This window comes from Scyliorhinus torazame, chromosome 5, assembly GCF_047496885.1.
Source record: "Scyliorhinus torazame isolate Kashiwa2021f chromosome 5, sScyTor2.1, whole genome shotgun sequence".
NCBI lineage: Eukaryota > Metazoa > Chordata > Chondrichthyes > Carcharhiniformes > Scyliorhinidae > Scyliorhinus > Scyliorhinus torazame.
In genome coordinates this window covers 91,156,033-91,178,138 of record NC_092711.1, presented here as the reverse complement: position 1 = coordinate 91,178,138, position 22,106 = coordinate 91,156,033, and the positions used below count along the sequence as shown (strand labels likewise).

At 46.5% G+C, this 22,106-nt stretch overlaps 1 protein-coding gene, 1 non-coding gene and 1 pseudogene across 3 annotated transcripts in view; all 3 read left to right on the top strand.

Moving 5' to 3' along the window:
• The first annotated feature begins 5,397 nt into the window (after positions 1-5,397).
• trnak-cuu (transfer RNA lysine (anticodon CUU)) lies at positions 5,398-5,470 on the top strand. The gene has a single exon. It is a non-coding gene; the product is annotated as a tRNA-Lys (tRNA).
• Positions 5,471-6,835: 1,365 nt separating this feature from the next.
• Positions 6,836-13,019, top strand: LOC140421501 (uncharacterized; annotated as a pseudogene).
• A 5,292-nt stretch (positions 13,020-18,311) lies between these two features.
• The window catches only part of LOC140421496 (uncharacterized), a 39,279-nt gene continuing 35,484 nt past the window's right edge, over positions 18,312-22,106 (top strand). Inside the window, exons 1-2 of one of the 2 annotated variants that reach the window (XM_072506272.1) lie at positions 18,342-18,380; positions 19,169-19,770. The gene's annotated coding sequence lies outside the window, so the exon portion shown is untranslated. Of the gene's footprint in view, positions 18,381-19,168; positions 19,771-22,106 lie in introns of both variants that reach the window. The other variant, XM_072506267.1, reaches the window with a different exon arrangement.

The window sequence follows — 22,106 nt, the reverse complement described above, 5'->3', positions numbered from 1 at the left end:
CATTCCTGTGGGGTAGAGAATTTCAAAGCTTCACCACATCCTTGAGTGAAGAGATCTCTCATCTCAGCTTTCTCTCTATTTTCCTCCCTGTTCCCCATAACCCTTAACTCCATTGTCAATAGAATATCTGTCAAACTTGTGCTTCAATATATTCAATGACCCCCAGATACAACTGGTCCCTGTGGAAGAGAAATCCAAAGACTAACAACCCTCTGAAGGAAGAGATGACTGGAAATCTATAACGTAGCTACAGTCTGATATTACAACACGAGATATAATTAAACATTTACTTTATTACAGAACCGTAAATAATATATCTAATTTGTACCATGTAACAACACTAGACATATCTCTGTCCATTATTCATTTAATTGCCCTGAAATGTCAGTCATCTCCTGGGGAATCCACCCCTTTCATTGTGAACGTTAGGAAAGAGACAATCCTTTTTTGAAATAAATTGAGTAACCAATTATTGTTTTTCCAATTATGGTGCAATTTTGCATGGCCAATCTACCTACCCTGCACATCTTTGGGTTGTGGGGGTGAGACCCACGCAGACATGGGGCGAATGTGCGAACTCCACAAGGACAGTGACCCGAGGCCTAGATCAAAGCCGGGTCCTCGGTGCTGTGAGGCAGCAGTGCTAACCACTGTGCCACCAGAAACCATTCTTTTAGTCAGACAAATAAATGTACCAACCTGTTAAGGAGATGGGTGGGAGGAGTTGGATACACTTTGTGGAGCCGTGAACCTTCATGTATTTTTTTCCCCAATTAAGTGTCAATCTAACCTCGGCTAACCACTGAGCCACCGTGCCTGCCCCTAATGATGACTTTTATAAACTCCTTTTACAGGGTATTACAAGGGGAGGATTTACAGATGGAAACTCAAATCGAACTTCACTTCAAGATTTAACAGAGTTGGGTAGCACGGTGACCTAGTGGTTCGCACAGCTACCTCACGGGGCAGGTCCCCGGTTCGATCCCGGCTCTGGGTCACTGTCCGTGTGGAGTTTGCACATTCTCCCCGTGTCTGCGTGAGTTTCGCCCCCACAACCCAAAAATGTGCAGAGTCGGTGGAATGGCCCTTAATTGGAAAAAATAAATTGGGCACTCTAAATTTTAAAAAATTGTTTTTGTAAAGGTTTAACAGAGTCACTCCATTCATCAGGACCTGAATATCATTGGCCTGTGAATGTGGAAGAAGAAATGTTTGTCTGCTCTGTCTGAAGGAAAAGGTTTTCAAGATTAGCGTGACTGAAAAAAAACCGATACACACTCGACTCGAGTGAGTGTTCCAGTGAACTGACTGTGGAAAGAGCTTTAACCAGTTACACAGTCTGAAAAAACATCACACCATTCACAGTGGGGAGAGATCATACACATGCTCTCTGTGGGGACAGACATAAACTGATTGTCAAATTTGAAGAGGGACCAGGACACCAGCAGCATCCTGAAACCATGGAAATGTGGGGACTGTGGGAAGGCATTCAGATCCCCATGAGAGCTGGAGATTCATCACCGTAGTCACACCGGCGACAGAGCACTCACCTGTTCTGAGTGTGGGAAGGGATTCACTCAGTTATCCGAGTGAGGATTTTCCAGGATTTGGGAGCCGAGCTAGTGAGGAAGCGAGCGGCCTTTAATAAAGGTTCAGCTGCTCCATGTAAGAAAGGAGTTTGATTCGGGGTGGTATACCCGGCAAAGCTGCGGGTTACAAATTAGTCCAAAGACTTCCATTTCGAGACACCAGAGGAGGCGAACATGGTAAAGCATGGACTGGGGTCCAATTATCTCTGTTGGACAAGATCTATGTTTCCTGTGGGGTGGGATGGGTGTTGTATCCTCTGTATAGTTTTGACATTTTCTGATAAAATCTGTTTTTCTGTTTGGGGTGAAGGGAGATTTTCTTTATGAAGCACAATGTAGACATATAGGGGGTGGGGAGGGAGATGGGTTAGCTATCTGAGGACTAAAGAACTGTTTTTGTTTTACTCTGAGAGTGTATGGGTGCATATATGGCGCCCACCTTGGGGGTTCTTGGCCTGCACATTTTGAAGATTTACTGGATAGTCCCTCATGGCTGATTGTGTGATTGGGGGGGGGGGGAACCCCTGATTCAGCTGGTCATCTCGAACGTAAGGGGATTGAGTGGACCAGTGAAGAGGTGGAGGGCTTTCGCTCACCTAAAGAATCAAAATGTTGGTGTGGTGTTCTTGCAGGAGACTCACTTGCGGGTTAGAGATCAGACCAGACTGTGGAGGGGTGAGCCAAGTGTTTCACTCGGGCTTTGACAAAGGGTTCGAGGTGCTGCAATTCTTTTTTAAAATAAATTTAGAATACCCAATTCATTTTTTCAAATTAAGGGGCAATTTAGCATGGCCAATTCACCTACCCTGCACATCTTTGGGTTGTGGGGGTGAAACTCATGCAAACACGGGGAGAATGTGCAAACCCCACACAGGCAGTGACCCAGGGCCGGGATCGAACCTGGGACCTCGGCGCCGTGATGCAGCAGTGCTACCCAGGGCACCACTGTGCTTCCCGTCAGGTGCTGCAATTCTAATCGATAAACAGGTCCCTCTTTTGGTCACTAACATCATTGTGGACACTAATGGGAGATATGTGGTGGTCACTATGTCGTTGGGTGCTGGTGAATGGCAAGCCCCTAACTGGGACGGTGTGTCATTTGAAAAAAAATTGTTGGGATCCATCCCAGACCTGGATACACAACAATTGATTCTTGGAGCAAACATCAATTGCATACTGGATCCTAAAATGGACTGGTCCAAGCCCATTCAACTGCTACAAAAACAGGAAAAAGGAATGAAACCGGACAGATCACAGGGCAGTGACCCGGGCACCGGAAATGACAACGGTGAACCCAGCAAAAGATAAAGAAAAGCTGTTCATTAGCAGATTGTAAAAGGATTATGGGGCACAGATTTAAGATTGGGTACAAGATCTACATGGGAGATGTTACACAGTGAGTGATAATGATCTGAATTCAATGCTTACACACAAAGGTCGATAATCTCCAGGTCCTGATAAATCGTATGTTGCTGTCAGAATTTGAAGTGAGGATTGGTTGTAAGTTTCTGGTCTGCGAATCCCTTTCTAAGTCTCTGTGAAAGAAGTTTACAAAGGCATCACTGTCAGTCCAGAAATACAATTCAGGAAAGATAAATATTTCTCCCGGTTTGTATTTGCTGTGTGTAAATCCTCCCCGACTAGCCCCCTTTAAAGGAGTTTCCAAAATTAATCACTGTCAGTCCAGGACAGAAATTCACAACATTCTCCACTCCTGTTCCCTGGTCCAGGATGACCGCTGATGCGCCCCCTCTGCACACAGTCCCTCTTGTCATCAGCAGTCCCTTGATTTGAGGGTGTTGTCTACTCAGGGTTGGGAGTTTCTGCCCTGGGTCTCCATGTGGCTGAACAGAGCCGCAGAGCTTTGGACACATGGGACAGGATGTCCAATGAATCTTGTATTTACAGTGCAGAAGGAGGCCATTCGGCCCATCGAGTCTGCACCGGTCCTTGGAAAGAGCACCCCATTTCAAGCCACACTTCCAATCGATCCCCTCAACCCAGTAACCCCAACCAAACCCTTTTGACACGAAGGTCAATTTAGCATGGCCACTCCACCTAACCTGCACACTTTGGACTGTGGGAGGAAACCGGAGCACCCGGAGGAAACCCACGCAGACAGCGAAATCTGGAGCAGGATTGGCTTCCTTTTCTTTCCATCGCTGCCACCGCTTTGCCCCATCAATAAGACATTGAGACTCAAGGACTCATCCAGTTTAATGGACAAGTTGTCTCCATTCTGAACAATGGGGAACAAGCTCCTCCCACTCATTGAAACATCGCCCCTACAAAGATGACAAACGCGCATGCGCCCTGATGCACATCCAATAAAGATGACGGCCATTAACCCGAGCCGAACATGAGGAGCTGCAGCTCCGCTCGGTACAAACTGGGTACCGGAAACTCTTTTCCTTTTTTAAAAAAAAACTTTTTATTGGCATTTCTCATATTTATAAACAACCGTGAACTCTCTTCCGAAGTTTGCGGCTTACAACAGCTTTACACGACGTTTCAGCCCACCCCCACGATCTCTCGCTCCCTCCATATTGTTAATCGCCTCTCACGATTTCGGATCTGAAGACACAGCCCTCCTGCATCTCCATTACCCACACAGCGCATGCTTCAATCACAGCGGGCCCCACCCCTCATTCATTCCGATTGGTTGGAGGACTAGCCGCTCTCGGTCGGTCCTCCAATCCTGCCCCTCCACCTCCTATTGGTCTGGAGCTGCCGTCAATCACCCAGGCATTATGACGGTTACAGATGGTGAGAGCGGCCACAGGCTCAGACTGTGCGCTGATTGTCCAATAATAACAGTGAGAGTCTCAGTAGGACAATTAGACAATAATAGTGGAGATGGGGCCCAGAGGATAAACAGCAAAGGATTCACTCACTTTGAGTGTAACAAACACTGTCTGTTCCAATAATAAGAGTCAGGCTGCAGTGTGTGAGTGAACACATCATTGGATCCAATGTAGAATCATAGAATCCCCCCAGTGCAGAAGGAGGCCATTCGGCCCATCGAGTCCATAGCAACCCTCTGAAAGAGCACCCTACCTTGGCAAATTCCCCACCCTTTCCCCGTAACACCTCCCAGGGACAATTTAGCACAGCCAATCCACCTAATCTGCACATTCTTGGACTGTGGGAGGAAACCAGAGCACCCGGAAAGGAAATCTACGCAGACGCAGGAAAACTCCGCAGAGACAGTGACCCAAGGTCGGAATTAATCATAGAATCTACAGTGCAGAAGGAGACCATTCGGCCCATTAAGTCTGTACCTGCGTTACCTGATCTGGCCAACTCACTGAAATGTGGTTAATTCTGAATTGCCCAGCAAGCCACTCAGTTTAAGGACAATTAGGAATGGGCAACCAAGCTGGTTTGCCCGTGACACTCACATCCCATAAAAAAGAGAAAATAAAAGGGCTGTTGCCTGTGCCGGTTTCAAAGCAATCAGTACTGGCCCTTCACTCCTGGTTTACATCATTGATTTGAAAGTAAATGTAGGAACATGAATAAGAAGTTTACATGTGACACAAAAATGATTAAACATTGGTGATAGTGAGGAAGAAAGCTGGAGGGAAAACAAGGCAAAGGATTACATGATAAATGGCAGGACAGGACTAGTTAGGCCAGAGCTAGATTCCTGTACAGGAAGATTGCACTAGAGAAAGTACAGAGGGGATTTACGAACATCAGCCAGAAATTGACAATGTTTGCTCTGAGGAAAGTTTGGATAAACTGGGGCTGTTTTCTTTGCAACAGAAAGGACTGAGGGGAGACCAAAATGAAATTGTGAAAAGCAGCCTGGCTAGCTCAGTCGGCAGAGCATGGGAGTCTTAATCCCAGGACCGTGGGTTCAAGACCCACGTTGGGCGCTTCAGCTTCTGTAATCTGAGAACATAGAGCTGGACTGTTTTATGGGCGGCACGGTAGCACAGTGGTTAGCACTGCTGCTTCACAGCACCAGGGTCCCAGGGTTCAATTCCCACTTGGGACACTGTCTGCGTAGAGTCAACAGGTTCTCCCAGTGTCTGTATGGGTTTCCTCCCACATGTCCCGAAAGACATGCTTGTTAGGTGAATTGGACATTCCGAATTCTCCCTCTGCGTACCCGAATAGGTGCCTGAATGTGATTACGGGGATTTTCACAGTAACTTCATTGCAGTGTTAATGTAAGCCTACTTGTGACAATAGTAAAGATTATTCTAAATGTATAAAATTCTGGCGTTTCATGGTGGCACAGTGGTTGTGCGCCTGCGTGTTGGGGACACGGATTCGATCCTGGCCCTGGGTCACAGTCTGTAAGGAGTTTGCACATTCTCCCGTTTTCTGTGTGGGTTTCACCCCCACAACCCAAATATGTGCACGTTAGATGGCTTGGCAAAATTAAATTGCCCCTTAATTGGAGAAAAATATAAATTTATATATTTTTTAAATTCAGAGGGATTTAAATAGATTGGAAAGGAGGGTCCTATTCCCTTTGGTTGAGGGATACATATAAAAGGGGGCAGAGATTTAGGGAAGGACTAGGAGGTTTAGAGGGTGGTGAGGATCTGTGACATGCTGCCTGAAATGATGGCAGAAACCCTCATAACATTTAAAAAGTATTCAGATAGACATTCGAATTGATGTAACTTAAAAAGCTACAGACCACAATCTGGAAATTGGGATTCGGCTGAATACCTACTTTGTAGCCACGATGAGCTGAATGAAATGCAACAGAAACAACAAACTTTAACAAAATCCCGGATAGTAACTCTCACTACGAACAAGGTCAGCAGTTTGCCCAGTTTAACTGCCAAGTATGCTAATGCGGTAATTTTGAAATGTATCTGCATACATAAGAGTACAACAGCAAATTATTTAACTTCCCCAATGTGATCGGTGTAATTAGTCTCAAATTTAACCCGGAATGGTCATTTACATTTTCCCAGTCACTCTGATATCTGAAATCTTTGCCCTCAGACAGAACAGACAAACCATTTTACCGCCCAATGATTTTCAGGTCCTGATAAATCGAGTAACTCAGTCAGAGGATGATGTGATGTTTGGTTTGACGTTCCCATCACTAAATCCTCGTATTTCGAAAGGAGTTTCCAAAGGAATTTCACAAGATTCTCTCTTCCGGCTTCCGGTTCAACGACGGCCGCACATGCGCCCTGCTGCACCTGAGAAAGATGGCGGCCGCGCAGGTGTCCTGCTGCATATCGCCTCCTAAACAGATGACAGCCGTTAACAGAGGCCAATCAGGGAGAAAGACACCGAGGCGGCCGCCCCATTCGGTGCAAACACCGAACTGTATCAAAGGTGCCGGAACCAATTTATCACCCTGAGAAACGTAATGGAATAATGGCGGCTAAGACTACCCGGAATGCCAGGCGCGGATGAATACGCCCTATCTCCATCACAGGAGGCGCAGGCGTCCGATTGTCCCGCCCCCGGAAGTCGCCTCTCTGTACGGAGCATGCGCGGTGCTGCTCCTGGCTGAGCGTAGCCGCAGTGAGAGTGAATGCGGCTCCCAGAGGCTGAATGAGAGCCTCCGCGAGCGGGGACAATGGGGAGAACCCAAACCCCCCAATAAGACCCATTGATTTTAGTGTCAGTCTGCAGACAGGAGCTGGAGAACTGAACCCAGGCAGAGGAGGACATAGAACATTACAGCGCAGTACAGGTCCTACGGCCCTCGATGTTGCGCCGACCTGTGAAACCACTCTAAAGCCCATCTATACTATTTGGCTATCTTCCATATGTCGATCCAATGACCATTTGAATGCCCTTAGTGTTCGCGAGTCCAGTACTGTTGCAGGCAGGGCATTCCACACCCTTACTACTCTCTGAGTAAAGAACATCTGTCTTATATCTATCTCCCCTCAATTTAAAGCTATGTCCCCTCGTGCTAGACATCACCATCCGAGGAAAAAGGCTCTCACTGTCCACCCTATCCAATCATCTGATCATCTTGTATGCCTCAATTAAGTCACCTCTTGACCTTCTCTCTAACGAAAACAGCCTCAAGTCCCTCAGCCTTTCCTCATAAGATCTTCCCTCCATACCAGGCAACATTCTGGTAAATCTCCTCTGCACCCTTTCCAATGCTTCCACATCCTTCCTATAATGCAGCGACCAGAATTGCCCGCAAGACTCCAAATGCGGCCGCACCAGAGTTTTGTACAGCTGCAACATGACCTCATGGCTCCGAAACTCAATCCCTCTCCCAATAAACGCTAACACACCGTATGCCTTCTTACCAACCCTCTCAACCTAGGTGGCAACTTTCAGGGATCTATGTACATGGACACCGCGATCTCTCTGCTCATCCACACTGCCAAGAATCTTACCATTAACCCAGTACTCTGTCTTCCTGTTATTCCTTCCAAAATGAATCACCTCACACTTTTCTGCATTAAACTCCATTTCCCACCTCTCAGCCCAGCGCTGCAGCTTATCTATGTCCCTCTGTAACTTGTAACATCCTTCCGCACTGTCCACAACTCCACCGACTTTAGTGTCATCTGCAAATTTACTCACCCATCCTTCTACGCCCTCCTCCAGGTCATTTATAAAAATGACAAACAGCAGTGGCCCCAAAGCAGATCCTTGTGGTACACCACTAGTAACTGGACTCCAGTCTGAACATTTCCCATCAACCACCACTCTTTGACTTCTTCCAGCTAGCCAATTTCTGATCCAAACTGCTAAATCACCCTGAATCCCATGCCTCCGTATTTTCTGCAGTAGCCTACCGTGGGGAACCTTATCAAATGCTTTACTGAAATCCATATACACCACATCAAATGCTTTACCCTCATCCACCTGTTTGGTCACCTTCTCAAAGAACTCAATAAGGTTTGTGAGGCACGACCTACTCTTCACCAAACCGTGTTGACTATCTCTAATCAATTTATTCCTTTCCAGATGATTATACATCCTATCTCTTATAAACCTTTCCAAGATTTTGCCCACAACAGAAGTAAGGCTCACTGGTCTATAATTACCGGGTTTGTCTCTACTCCCCTTCTTGAACAAAGGGACAACATTTGCTATCCTCCAGTCTTCTGGCACTATTCCTGTAGACAAAGATGACTTAAAGATCAAAGCCAAAGGCTCAGCAATCTCCTCCCTAGCTTCCCAGAGAATCCTAGGATAAATCCCATCCGGCCCAGGGGACTTATCTATTTTCACACTTTCCAGAATTGCTAACACCTCCTCCTTATGAACCTCAAGCCCTTCTAGTCGAGTAGCCTGAATCTCAGTATTCTCCTCGACAACATTGTCTTTTTCCTGTGAGAATACCGATGAAAAAATTTAATTTAGCACCTCTCCTATCTCCTCGGACTCCAAGCACAACTTCCCACGACTGGCCTTGACTGGCCCTACTCTTACCCTAGTCATTCGTTTATTCCTGACATATCTATAAAAGGTTTTAGGGTTATCCTTGATCCTACCTGCCAAAGACTTCTCATGTCCCCTCCTGGCTCTTCTTAGCTCTCTCTTTAGGTCCTTTCTAGCTAACTTGTAACTCTCGAGCGCCCTAACTGAACCTTCATGTCTCATCTTTACATAAGCCTCCTTCTTCCTCTTGACAAGTGTTTTGACTGAGTTAGTAAACCATGGTTCCCTTGCTCGACCACTTCCTCCCTGCCTGACAGGTACATACTTATCAAGGACACGCAGTAGCTGTTCCTTGAACAAGCTCCACATTTCCATTGTGCCCATCCCCTGAGAGTTTTCCTCTCCATCCGATGCATCCTAAGTCATGCCTCATTGCATCATAATTGCCTTTCCCCCAGATATAACTCTTGCCCTGCAGTATATACCTATCCCTTTCCATCACTAAAGTAAACGTAATCGAATTGTGGTCACTATCACCAAAGTGCTCATCTACCTCCAAATCTAACACCTGTCCTGGTTCATTACCCAGTACCAAATCCAATATGGCCTCACCTCTCGTTGGCCTATCTACATACTGTGTCAGGAAACCCTCCTGCACACATTGGACAAAAACGGACCCATCTAATGTACTCGAACTATAGCGTTTCCAGTCAATATTTGGAAAGTTAAAGTCCCCCATAACAACTACCCTGTTGCTTTCGCTCCTATCGAGAATCATCTTTGCAATCCTTTCCTCTACATCTCTGGAACTTTTCGGAGGCCTAGAGAAAACCCCTAACAGGGTAACCTCTCCTTTCCTGTTTCTAACCTCAGCCCATACTACCTCAGTAGACGAGTCCTCATCAAACGTCCTTTCTGCCACCGTAATACTGTCCTTGACTAACAGTGCCACCCCTCCACCTCTGTTACCACCTTCCCTGAGCTTACTGAAATATCTAAACCCCGGCACCTGCAACAACCATTCCTGTCCCTGCTCTATCCATGTCTCCGAAATGGCCACAACATCGAAGTCCCAGGTACCAACCCATGCTGCAAGTTCACCCACCTTATGCCGGATACTCCTGGCATTGAAGAAGACACACTTTAAACCACCTTCCTGCCTGCCGGTACACTCCTGCAACTTTGAAACCTTACTCATGACCTCACTACTCTCAACCTCCTGTATACTGGAGCTACAATTCAGGTTCCCAAGCCCCTGCTGAACTAGTTGAAACCCTCCCGAAGGGCATTAGCAAATCCCCCCCCCCCAGGATATTGGTACCCCTCTGGTCCAGGTGTAGACCATCCCATTTGTAGAGGTCCTACCGACCCCAGAATGAGCCCCAATTATCCAGAAATCTGAAACCCTCCATCCTGCACCATCCCTGTAGCCACGTGTTCAACTCCTCTCTCCCCCTATTCCTCGTCTCGCTATCAAGTGGCACGGGTAACAACCCAGAGATAATAACTCTGTTTGTCCTAGATCTAAGTTTCCACCCTAGCTCCCTGAATTCCTGCCTTACATCCCCATCCCTTTTCCTACCTATGTCGTTGGTACCTATGTGGACCACGAATTGGGGCTGCTCCCCCTCCCCCTTAAGGATCCCGAAAACACGATCCGAGACATCACGCACCCTGGCACCTGGGAGGCAACACACCAACCGCGAGTCTCTCTCGTTCCCACTGAATCCCCTATCTATCCCCCTAACTATGGAGTCTCCAATGACTAATGCTCTACTCCTCTCCCCCCTTCCCTTCTGAGCAACAGAGACAGACTCTGTGCCAGAGACCTGTACCCCATGGCTTACCCCTGGTAAGTCCCCCCCCCCACCAACAGTATCCAAAGCGGTATACTTGTTACTAAGGGGAACGACCACAGGGGTTCCCTGTACTGACTGCTTCCTCCCAGCCCCTTTCACCATCACCCATCTATCTTTATTCTTCGGAGTAACTACATCCCTGAAGCTTCTATCGATGATGACCTCTGCCTCCAGAATGATCCGAAGTTCATCAAGCTCGATCTCCATATCTCTAACGCGGTTCCTGAGGAGCTGGAGATGGGTGCACTTCCCACAGATGAAATCAGCACGGACACTGTCGGCGTCCCTCACCTCAAACATTCTGCAGGAGGAACATTGTACTACCTTCACTGTCATCCCCTCCAGAAAAAAAAAAGAAAAAGAATGAAAGAGCTTACTTCTTATTCACTCCCCTTCTCAGCAGGCACTCACTCAGCAACCTCTGCGCCCCGCACGATAACACCTGAGGGAAAATAAAAGAAAAACTACTTACCAGTCACCAGCCAATCCTTTACCTGCAGGATGTGACGTCACGGTTCAACTGCTTTCTACTTCTACCTCGACTAGAGGTAGAAGTCTTGATCTTTACAGCGGTTGCTTTTTTTTTTGTTAGAAAAGAGGGTAGGGAGGGAAACACTGAAGAAGTCTTTCAGGTTTAAGTGTCACTTGACAACAACTCCTCCACAGATCACCTTCAAGTTAGGGTGAGGGAGGCAGAAAACTGGGAGTGGAGGAAATAAATGGTGCAGATGGTGAGATGGGTTTGGATTTCAGCCCAGGGAGGAGGGAGAGTGTGTGGGACGGGGATTTACAGCTTTGGGGGAACAAGAGAGGGAAAAATGTTCCAGATAAACTAGAATTGTCTGTTCAGAATTTCTACCCTGGATTGACAGTGATGACTTTTGTAAACTCCTTTTACAGGATATTCGAAGTGGAGGATTGGCCGACAGAAAATTCAAACCAAACATCACATCGAAATCTGACAGTCACTCAATTCATTAAGAGCTCAATATCTTCAGTCTTTGAATTTGGAAGGAGAAGTGTGACTGCAAAAGCACCGAGACCCACCCCCAATGAGAGTTTTCCAGTCCGCTGACTGTGGAGAGAGTTTTAACCAGTTACACAGCCTCAAAAAAAGTATTACATCATTCACTGCAGGGAGAAATTAAACACTTGTTTGTGTGTGGACAAAACTTCAACCGGGAGAGACAGAAAGACCCCTCACCATGGAGAAACTGTGGAAATGTGCGGACTGTGGGAAGGGATTCAGTTACCCATCACAACTGGAAGTTCATCGTCGCAGTCACACTGGGGAGAGACCGTTCATCTGCTCCATTTGTGGGAAGGGATTCACCCATTCATACAAACGTCTGACACACCAGCGAGTTAACACTGAGGAAAGGTCATTCACCTGCCCTGTTTGTGGGAAGGGATTCACCAACTTGTTCATACTGATAAGAGACCATTTATATGTCCTGACTGTGAGAAGAGTTTTAAATGTAAAAACGATCTGCTGACACATCAACGTATTGATACTGGGGAGAGACCGTTCTCCTGCTCCCTGTGTGGGAAAGGATTCATTCAGTCATCCCACCTGCAGACACATCAACTTGTTCACTCTGATAACAAATGTTTTAACTGTCCTGACTGTGAGAAGAGCTTTAAAAGCAAAAAGAATTTACTAACACACCAATCTGCTCACACTGGGGAGAGACCATTCACCTGCTCTGTGTATGGGAAAGAATTCAGCTGTCCACATGCCCTACTGAACCACAAGAGAATTCACACTGGGGAGAGACCATTCACTTGCTCTGACTGTGGGAAAGGATTCATTAATTCATCCAACCTTCTGATACACCAGCAACTTCATACAGGGGATAGACCGTTCACCTGCTCTGAATGTGGGAAGGGATTCACACGTTCATACAACCTTCTGACACATCAGCAGGTTCACAGTGAGGAGAGGCCGTTCACTTGCTCAGTGTGTGGGAAGGGATTCACTCGTTCATCCAACCTATTGAATCACCAGAGAGTTCATACTGGGGAAAGCCCATTCACCTGCTCTGTGTGTGGAAAGGGGTTTACTCACTCATCCCACCTGCTAACACACCAGCGAGTTCACAAGCGACTACAAGGTTTAGATTATACCCTGATTGATGCTGTTAATCATGTCCAGGACTGAATAATGTTCACTCTGACTGTCTTAATCTGCTGATGATGTTTATTATTCTGAATAAATGTGTTTGAAACGTTGTTACAGACTTTTGTCTTTCCCACCTGAGTGCTGAACATCACCTGTCTGGAGCTCAGAAAGGACAATCTGGGGGAGGATCACATGGCAGGAACAAAACTTCAGCCTCGACACAGTCTTTCAGGGTCACACTGAGAGGGACAAATGACACTTTGGTCTTTCTCATCTCTCTTCACTGTCAGCAAAATACCCGTGTGGGTTAACCCTGAGGCGTGTAAGAAATGTGTCCCAATCACTCTCTTCCATATCTCAGGGCTCCTAGACACAGTCCAGAAGCACCTTTACAACTGTGTTTAGAGTCAGGAAGAACAATGGTGAATGCTGGAAACGTGCTGTCAAATCTGAGATTGGTGTAAAACTGGGATGTTCCTGATTGAATGTAAAGCAGCTGGTTTATGTTTCCAGACTGAAAATGTGTTTGTGTGACAGTCACAATGAATTGAATAGAAACCTACTTCAAATAGATTGGTTGAAGTCTGCATTAAAATAGCAGCTGGAGCAGCTCACGGGACCCTGGTAACTGCTGGGACAATTAGACAACAGTTTGATTCCCAGATAAAGAAGGAGCTGCGGCTTGTGTCCAAGGATTCCCAGTTTTCATAGAATCATAGAATTTACAGTGCAGAAGGAGGGCATTCAGCCCATCGAGTCTGCATCGACTCTTGGAAAGAGCACCCGACTTAAGCCCACACCTCTACCCCATCCCCGTAACCCAGCAACCCCAGTGCACCTTTTTGGACACTGAGGGCAATTTAAGGTTAGGCCAATCAACCTAACCTGCACATCTTTGGACTTGTATGCTTCCCACATTCTGCCCTTTTAAATGAGTCTCACTCCTACCAGCCTTTAACAATCATAAACATACCAGAGAAAAGGGCAAAGCTGTTTCTGCCCCTTTAACTGGGAGCTGAACAGTGTCAGAGCCCCGACTGTCCCTTTAAGAATGAGTGATGTGTTCAGCTGAAGATTCCTGTTGGCTGTTTTCTGAGTGGTCTCCTTATTCTGATCATTCTCAGTGATCCTCGTGTCATCTCTGTTCTTTCTCAGATTCTCACTTAACCTCTCTCCGCGCTCACACTCACTCATTTCACATACCTCCCACCTCTCTCTATCTTTCTCCATGACACTCACTCCTTTAACCTTTCTATTTCAGAGAGCACCTAAACTTACTTAATTTCTCTCTCTGAAGAAGCACCGAACACACTGAACCTCTCCTCCAACATCTCATTTATGGAGACTCAATCCTTTCTCTCTCTATCTCCCACTTTCTCTCTCTCTGATTGGCCCTGACTAACTTTAAAACTCCTATTTTCTAATAACCCTCTTTGAGGAAAATTTAATTTTGTATAATGTCCCCTCATTTCTCCCAGTAATAATCCTCAGTCCATTTTCCTGTTCAGTGAATATGTTAAAAATCTAAATAACCTCCTATTTTAATGTTTAACATCAGAATGGAGGTGAATGTAATGCTGAGACTGGCAGCAATATGTGTGGGTGTTCTTGATACGGTCAGTGAGTTCACCCTCAAAGGCAGGAAGACTGTTCACGGTGATAACATGAAACTGACGCCTGCTGTTTCATTCTCAGGAAACACAACTTCCTGTTTCTCTGCTGCTGGTTCCAAACCGCACACCTCGCTTCTGAGCAGAAAATAAATCCAGGGACCACAATCTGGTGAGAACATCTGTCAGTGCAGCCTACATCTGTCCACAGAGTCAGGGCAGAGTCACACAGATCACGTTGTGGTGTCATTTACAAATGAGCCGGTTATTTCTGTTCAGAGTCTCCATTCCCGGACAGAAGCGGCTGTGACTGTGAATCAGTCACTGAGTTTCCTCTGCTCTCTGTAGCTGGGAACTGATAACCTGCTCCCTTATATTTTATATCATTCTTTCCGTGTTACTTGTTTCCTCTATTTCTCAGCTTTAATCTCTCGCCACCTCATCGTTCTGTTTTTTAAAATCTCAGTTCTTCTCTCAGTCTTTCTTTCTCCTTTCCTCTATATTTCTCTCCTATTCCTTTGTAATTGAGGTGTTCAAAATCATGAAGTGTTTGTGATAGGTTGAAGGAGGAAAAAGAGGGAGAGAACCAGTAAATGTTGGAAAATCTCAGCAGTTCTGGCAGCATCGGTACTGACAGAAACAGAGTTAACGTTTCAAGTCCTTGTGACTCAGAGCAGGAGAAACAGGGATTGTCCCTCTGAGATCAGGGAAAGTGAAGGAGAGATTTAATAGAGGTGTTTAAAATGAGGAAGGATTTGTGATAGTATCGATGGGGAGAAACTGTTTCCCAAGAGGGTTTGTAACCAGAGGACACAGAGATTTAAGATATTTGACAACAGAACCCAAGGGGGTGATGAGGAGAATTGTTTTTACACAGTGATGTGATGTGATCTGGAATTGACACTGACAGGCTGCTGGAAGCAGATTTACAGTAACTTTCAAAGGGAGTACACTTGTAGAGTGTAAATTGGCAGTGTTATCGTGAATCAGATGAATTCGACAGTTCACTCATAGAATCTCTACAGTGCAAAAGGAGGCCATTCGGCCCATTGAGTTTGCACTATACCGAGGCCCAATCCCCCATCCTATCCCTGTAACCACACCTAACCCACACATTTTTGGACACTGAGGGGAAGTTGATCATGGCCAATCTACCTAAGCTGCAAATCTTTGAATGTTGGTAGGAAACCCATGCAGACACTGGGAGAAAGTGCAAACTCCACACAGACAGTCACCCAAGGCCAGAATTGAACCAGGGTCCATGGTGCTGTGAGGTAGCAATGATGCCCTTTGCGACAGTCTGAATTTTCCTCTCCTGATGTTTTAACATTTGATCTTTTCAATCACAATGTGTCTCAAAGAGAAGATTGAAACTTTGGTTTTAGCTGTCAGATATATTTCCTGTGTGACTGAGTAAATCGAGAACCACTGGAATGATTTCAGTTCCTCGACAGATGCACCTCAGATACCAGGAATCTCTGGAGTTCCCCATGTCCTCATTGCTCTCACCTTGGGTAGAACAGCTCTGAATCAGGTGGAGTCAGTCACATTTGCCTCTGTCATGATGTTTCCATTCCTATTTTATCACACGTCTCCCAGTGACACTGACTATAACACAGAAACATCAAATTATCATTGCTATCTTGCATCTTGTGGACCAGGACCAGTGGCCCTGACTTCAGTTGTAATGAAGTGCTTAGAGAGGTTGATCATGAAGCGCATCACCTCCATACTCCCAGAATGCCTTGATCCACTGCAATTCGCATACCGCTGCAACCGGTCCACATCAGACACCATTACCCTGGCCCTACACTCATCCCTAGAGCATCTCGAAAACAAGGACTCCTACATTAGACTCCTATTTATTGACTACAGCTCCGACTTCAACACCATAATCCCAGCCAAGCTCATATCAAAGCTCCAAAACCTAGGACTTGGCTCCCCACTCTGCAACTGGATCCTCGATTTTATGACCAACAGACCACAATCAGGAAGAATGAACAACAACACCTCCTCCACAATAGTCTTCAACACTGGCGCCCCGCAAGGCTGCATACTTAGCCCCCTACTCTACTCCCTGTACACACACGACTGCGTGGCAAAACTTGGTTCCAACTCCACCTACAAGTTTGCTGACGATACGACCATAGTGGGCCGGATCTCGAATAACGATGAGTCCGAATACAGGAGGGAGATAGAGAACCTAGTGGAGTGGTGTAGCGACAACAATCTCTCCCTCAATGCCAGCAAAACTAAAGAGCTGGTAATTGACTTCAGGAAGCAAAGTCCTGTACACAACCCTGTCAGCATGAACAGGGCCGAGGTGGAGATGGTTAGCAGTTTCAAATTCCTAGGGGCGCACATCTCCAAAAATCTGTCCTGGTCCACCCACGTCGACGCTACCACCAAGAAAGCACAACAGCGCCTATACTTCCTCAGGAAACTAAGGAAATTCGGCATGTCCACATTGACTCTTACCAACTTTTACAGATGCACCATAGAAAGCATCCTATCGGGTTGCATCACAGCCTGGTATGGCAACTGCTCGGCCCAGGACCGCAAGAAACTTCAGAGAGTCGTGAACACCGCCCAGTCCATCACACAAACCTGCCTCCCATCCATTCACTCCATCTACACCTCACGCTGCCTGGGGAAAGCGGGCAGTATAATCAAAGATCCCTCCCACCCGGCTTACTCACTCTTACAACTTCTTCCATCGGGCAGGAGATACAGAAGTCTGAGAACATGCACAAACAGACACAAAAACAGCTTCTTCCCCACTGTTACCAGACTCCTAAATGACCCTCTAATGGTCTGACTTCATTAGCACTACACCCTGTATGCTTCATCCGATACCAGTGCTTATGTAGTTACATTGTATATGTTGCGTTGCCCTATTATGTATTTTCTTTTATTCCCTTTTCTTCTCATGTACTTAATGATCTGTTGAGCTGCTCGCAGAAAAATACTTTTCCCTGTACCTCGGTACACGTGACAATAAACAAATCCAATCCAATCCAATCCAATCTTGCCCTCCTATTATTGTCTAATGATAACAGTGACAGAGTAACACACACCAGAATTAGAATGACAGGCAGGTTATTGTCTAATAATAACAGCAACAGAGTAACACACACCAGCATTGGAATAAGGCATTCCCGTACCAGCCTCCCCGAACAGGTGCCGGAATGTGGCGACTAGGGGCTTTTCACAGTAACTGCATTTGAAGCCTGCTTGTGACAATAAGCGATTTTCATTTCAGGCAGGTTATTGTCTAATAATAACAGTGACAGAGTTATTATCTGGGACCCTGGATCTGGGAAGCAACAGTGCTACCCACTGTGCTACCATGCTGCCCTAGATTGGCCCAGATAGGGTGATATTTCATAGGGTCGGTGCAGATTCGATGGGCCGAACGGCCTCCTTCTGCACTGTACGGAGTCTTATGATTCTACATTGGATCCAATGATATGTTCACACACACTGTAGTCTGACTTATTACTGGAAAGATACTGTGTTTGTCACTCTCAAGGTGAGTGAATCCTTTGCTGTTTCTCCTCTGGGCCCATCTCCACTATTATTGTCTGATTGTCTCACTGAGACTCTCACTGTTATTATTGGACAATCAGCGAGTCAGCCTGAGCCTGTGGCCACTCTCACCATCTGGAACCGTCACAATGCCTGGGTGATTGACGGCAGCTCCGAACCAATAGGAAGAGGCAGGGCGGGACTGGAGGACGACCGGGAACGGCTGGTCCTCCAACCAATAGGAGTGAATGAGGGGCGGGGCCCGCTGTCATTGAAGCATGCGCAGTGTGGGTAATGGCGACGGAGAAGAGCTGTGTCTTCAAATCCGAAATTGGTAAGGGGCGTTGAACAAAATGGAGGGAGCGAGAGATCGCGGGAATGGGCGGAAACATTGTGTAAAGCTGTTATAAACTGCAATCGTCGGAAAAGAGCTTCCGGGACCCAGTTTGTACCGAACGGGGTTGCAGCTTCTCATGTTCTGCTCGGTTTAACGGCCGCCATTTTTATTGGATGTGCATCAGGGCGCATGCGCGTTTGTCATCTTTGTCGGGGGCGATGTTTCAATGAGTGAATGAAATGAAAATCGCTTATTGTCACAAGTAGGCTTCAAATGAAGTTACTGCGAAAAGCCCCTAATCGCCACATTCCGGTACCTGTCCGGGGAGGCTGGTACGGGAATTGAACCGTGCTGCTGGCCTGCCTGGGTCTGCTTTCAAACCAGCGATTTAGCCCTGTGCTAAACCAGCCCCTGGGAGGAGCTTGTTCCCCATTGTTCAGAATGGAGACAGCTTGTCCATCAAACTGAATCTCACTGTCTTATTGATGATGGAAAGAAAAGGAAGCAAATCCTGCTCTCCGGATTTCACTGTTTTATTAGACATTCTGTCCCATGTGTCCAAAGCTCAGTGGCTCTGTTCAGCCACATGAAGACCCAGGGTAGAAATCCACAACCCTGAGTAGACGTCACCCACAAATTGAGGGACTGCTGATGACAACGAGGGTCAGAGTCAGTGTGCAGCGGGGGGCATGAGCGGTCATCCTGGACCAGGGAGCAGGTGGGGAGAATGTAGTGAATTTCTATCCTGGACTGACAGTGATTAATTTTGGAAACTCCTTTTACAGGGCATGACATAGAACATAGAATTTACAGTGCAGAAGGAGGCCATTCGGCACATCGAGTCTGCACCGGCTCTTGGAAAGAGCACCCTACCCAAGGTCCACACCTCCACCCTCTCCCCAGAACCCAGTAACCCCACCCAACACAAAGGGCAATTTTGGACACTGTGGGCAATTTAGCATGGCCAATCCACCTAACCCGCACATCTTTGGACTGTGGGAGGAAACCGGAGCACCCGGAGGAAACCCACGCACACATGGGTTGAACGTGCAGACTCCGCACAGACAGTGACCCAAGCTGGGAATCGAACCTGGGACCCTAGAGCTGTGAAGCAGTTGTGCTATCCACAATGCTACCGTGCTGTCACATGAAGTAGTGGTAGCATTAGTAGGGGAGGATTTACACACAGCAAATTCAAACCAGGAGAATTTTTTATCTTTCCTGAATTTCATTTCTGGACTGACAGTGATACCTTTGTAAGCTTCTTTCACAGGGGCTTAGAAAAGGATTCGCAGATAGGGAACTCACAACCAATCCTCACATCAAATTCTGAGAGAACCATTCGGGTATCAGGATCTGGAGATTATCGACCTTTTTTCCTTTGTTTGTAAGCATTGAGTTCCATATCATTATCACTCACTGTATAAAATGTCTACTTCCTATCTCGCCTGTTGCTCTTTGTCACAATCTTAAATCTGTGTCACGTAATCCTTTTACAATCTACTGATGGGAACAGTTTTTAAAAACCTTTTGCTGGGTTTGCCGTTGTCATTTCTGGTGCCTGGGTCGATGCCGGGTGTTCTGTCTGGTTTCATTCCTTTTTCATGTTTTTGTTGTGGTTGAATCAGCTTGGACCAGTCCATTTAGGATCCAGAGCACAATTGAAGTCTCCTCCAAGAATCAATTGATCTGTATCCAGGTCTGGGATGGATTCTAACAATTTTTTTTACAAGTGTTTCTCTGAGATCCCCTCATTAAAAAGAAAGATAGAGAAGCAGAATTGGGCCATTCAGCCCATCGAGTTTGCTCTGCCATTCGATCATGGCTGATATGTTTCTCATCCCCATTCATCTTGTATTGTAGCTCTCTTGAAATGAATGCGAACATTGCATTTGCCTTTCTAACTGCCAACTTTCCTTTATTTGTTCTTGGGATGTGGGTGTTGCCTTGGCCCAATGTTACTAATCGTAATCAGTTCACAACGCATAATATATATCAAAAATATCCATTTCTATCCAGGTTTATTACCCAACATGTGTAGCAGCTGAGAATGTGCTCGATCCACATGACAGAAGCTCCTCGCACATGCACAGAGTCCGGCTGTGACTGGAGCATGCGGCGTTCGGGCTGTGATCGGCGCATGCGCAGTTCAGGTTGTCGTTGATGGTGTGAGGAGCGGGAAAGAAACAATTGAGCGACTTTCAGGATTGGAGCCGGTGGTGTCCGGGAGCAGTAGAAGCTGCGGAGTGAGCCGGGAGGCTTCATAAATACCCCGTGGGGGCTTCAACTCCCGAGCAAAATGTTAACGGTCCCGTCTTAAACAGCACCGAACAGAGTGAGAGCTGAGCGGTGACAGGCCGGGTTTACCGGCCGCCATCTTTACAGAGTACAATGCGCCGCAGGGTAGGGGCTGGTTCAGCACAGTGGGCTAAGACAGTTGGCTTGTAATGTAGAACAAGACCAGCAGCACGGGTTCAATTCCCGTTCCAGCCTCCCCGAACAGGCGCCGGAATGTGGTGACTAGGGGCTTTTCACAGTAACTTCATTGATGCCTACTTGTGACAATACGTGATTATTATTATTATGTACTGCGAGTCTGGACCGGATGCCAACTCTCCCGGATTGACTGACTGGAGTCTCCGGGATTTTATTTTAATAATTTGTGGGAGTCACTGGCTGGGCCAACATTTATTGCCCATCCCTAATTTCCCTTAAACCGAGTGGCTTGCTCGGCCATCTCGGAGGGCATTTAAAGAGTCGACCATATTGCTGTGGTTTGGAATCGTGTCGGCCAGGCCAGGTAAGGATGGCATTTTTTTTCCTATTCATTCACAGGATGTGGGTGTCGCTGGCTGGGCCAGCATTCACTGCCCATCCCTAATTGCCCTTGAACTGAGAGCATCTCAGAGAGCATTTTAAGGGTCAACCAGCTGACTGTGGATCTGGAATCACATGTGGGCCAGACCAGGTAAGGATAGAAGATTTCCTTCACTGAAGGACATCAGTGAACGAGATGGGTCTTTGCAACAATCGACAATGGTTTCATAGTCATCAGTAGACTTTCAATGAATTCAAATTTTACCTTCTGTATTGGTGAGATTCATACCTGGGTGTCTGGAAAACCATTGGGACAGTCAAAAATATTTTTGTGACACTGGAACATGATTAGGACAGTAAAAATATTAAATTTTGGTCTCTGGAAAATCATTAGGACAGTAAAAAGGATTTTTAAACATTTCTCTTCAGCGGATATAAAAATATTGAAAATGGGATGAAAGTTGTTTGGCTGACAGTCAAGCACTGTCCTTTTTTTAAATAAATTTTGAGTGCCCAATTCATTTTTTCCAATTAAGGGGCAATATAGCATGGCCAATCCACCTAACCTGCACATCTTTGGGTTGTGGGGGTGAAACCCACGCAAACACGGGGAGAACGTGCAAACTCCACACGGACAGTGACCCAGAGCCGGGATCGAACCATGAGACAGCAGTGTGAACCACTGCACCACTGTGCTGCCCAAGTCAAACACTGTCCTGTAAGGTAATGAGTTCTTTTGCTTCCCAATTGGCCGAGGAAGGCAGTGTGTCACATGGATGGATTTGTTAACAGATTGAAGGCTGGAGGATGGGGGCAGGTCATGTGATCAAACCTCCAGAAATACATTTAATCAAAGTTGACGAGGAGGGAATGTTGTGAAGTTCTATCCTAAACTGACAGTGAGTT